A 2,151-nucleotide genomic window follows, 5' to 3' on the forward strand; every position below is an offset into this window, starting at 1 on the left:
CTTAACCTAAACCTATCAACCTTTTGCAGAGATTTACCTTCGGAATCTGGGTGCTGCACTGGCCTATTCGCCAACCAAGTTGCCGCCGCCCTTCCTGCCAAAATTGGCTTCTTCGCCTGATAAGGCGACTCTTTCGACTGCCCTTCTCGCCAAAATTGGCTCCTTCGCCCAATGTGGCGACTCTTCCGGCTTCAACATTGTCTTTGTCCCTTGCTCTAGGTTTCCCCTTCTACTTCTTGGGGTTAGAAATATTCTCACCAGAGCCAAGGCAGAATCGTCGCTAAGCGACAATCCCTCTTCATGGGTTAGACATATTCTCGCCGAAGCCAAGGCAGCATCGCCGCTGAGCGGCGATCCCTCTGCAATTTTTGATGGCCAAGAACCGGGTTGTTAGCATTTTCATGAAAAGTGTTTCTCAATCTCTTTGAATTTTTCAGATTCAAGCTTCACGTTCGTTTAAATCCGACGCTTAGCTTGCGGTGGGGTGTTAAGAATATTTAGTAATAAATTATAGTTTACCATATATATTATATTTGATATTTTATTATAAGACAAATATCTAATATTTGCCTTATTATCATAGGTATCTTTCCATTTATTGTTATTTCCATTTATTAATATTTCCATATCCTTGTGACTTTCACACCATTTAGGTGTGGTGGATTAATCAAACATTCACATGGTATCAGAGCTCTCTCGGTTTAACAACCCCGATCCTTTCTTTTCAATGACTTTTGAATCCTCTAATCTTCTTCTCCACCACTTCTGCTGGTTTTGACGCCGCAGGGGCAGTCTTCATGGCTGCCGTAGTCGGAGCCGATTGATTACTCTTCGGCTCCACTCTATTGACCTCCAAATCACTTTTTGTCATACTCTGTACATACAACCTCACCTTTTCCAACCCAATCGGTTTTCCCCTTGGCCAATATAGTCTCTCTCATTTTCTTCCCAATCAACCTTCATCCTTCACATAAACCTTAACCTAAACCTATCAACCTTTTGCAGAGATTTACCTTCGGAATCTGGGTGCTGCACTGGCCTATTCGCCAACCAAGTTGCCGCCGCCCTTCCTGCCAAAATTGGCTTCTTCGCCTGATAAGGCGACTCTTTCGACTGCCCTTCTCGCCAAAATTGGCTCCTTCGCCCAATGTGGCGACTCTTCCGGCTTCAACATTGTCTTTGTCCCTTGCTCTAGGTTTCCCCTTCTACTTCTTGGGGTTAGAAATATTCTCACCAGAGCCAAGGCAGAATCGTCGCTAAGCGACAATCCCTCTTCATGGGTTAGACATATTCTCGCCGAAGCCAAGGCAGCATCGCCGCTGAGCGGCGATCCCTCTGCAATTTTTGATGGCCAAGAACCGGGTTGTTAGCATTTTCATGAAAAGTGTTTCTCAATCTCTTTGAATTTTTCAGATTCAAGCTTCACGTTCGTTTAAATCCGACGCTTAGCTTGCGGTGGGGTGTTAAGAATATTTAGTAATAAATTATAGTTTACCATATATATTATATTTGATATTTTATTATAAGACAAATATCTAATATTTGTCTTATTATCATAGGTATCTTTCCATTTATTGTTATTTCCATTTATTACTATTTCCATATCCTTGTGACTTTCACACCATTTAGGTGTGGTGGATTAATCAAACATTCACAAGTAGTTTCTTTAAAAATCTCACTGAATACTAGTTTGTTGCGAGGTTGATGATTTCTTACGTGGTCTTCCTCTAAGAATGTAGCGTTTGTTGATACAAACACTCTATTTTCTTGAGGGTCATAAAACAAACCACCTTCTGTCTCTTTGAGGTATCCTACGAATAGACATAATTTTGAACGACGTTCTAATTTCTTAGGATTTTGCAACAACAGATGTGTTGGACAATCCCAAATTCTGAAGTGACGTAAACTACCTTTACGCCCTCTCCATAGCTCATAAGATGTTTCCGAAACACTCTTAGAAGGAAACATGTTCAAAATGTATGTAGCAGTCTCCACTGCATATCCCCAAAACGGATCAGGTAATTGCGCGAAACTCATCATAGACCGAACCATGTCTAACAGAGTTTTATTTCTCCTTTGTGATACACCATTTTGTTGAGGCATACCAAGGGCTGAGAGTTGAGACCTTATTCCATGTTCTATCATATAGTC

This window comes from Cucurbita maxima, unplaced genomic scaffold, assembly GCF_002738345.1.
Source record: "Cucurbita maxima cultivar Rimu unplaced genomic scaffold, Cmax_1.0 Cma_Scf00106, whole genome shotgun sequence".
Taxonomy (NCBI): domain Eukaryota; kingdom Viridiplantae; phylum Streptophyta; class Magnoliopsida; order Cucurbitales; family Cucurbitaceae; genus Cucurbita; species Cucurbita maxima.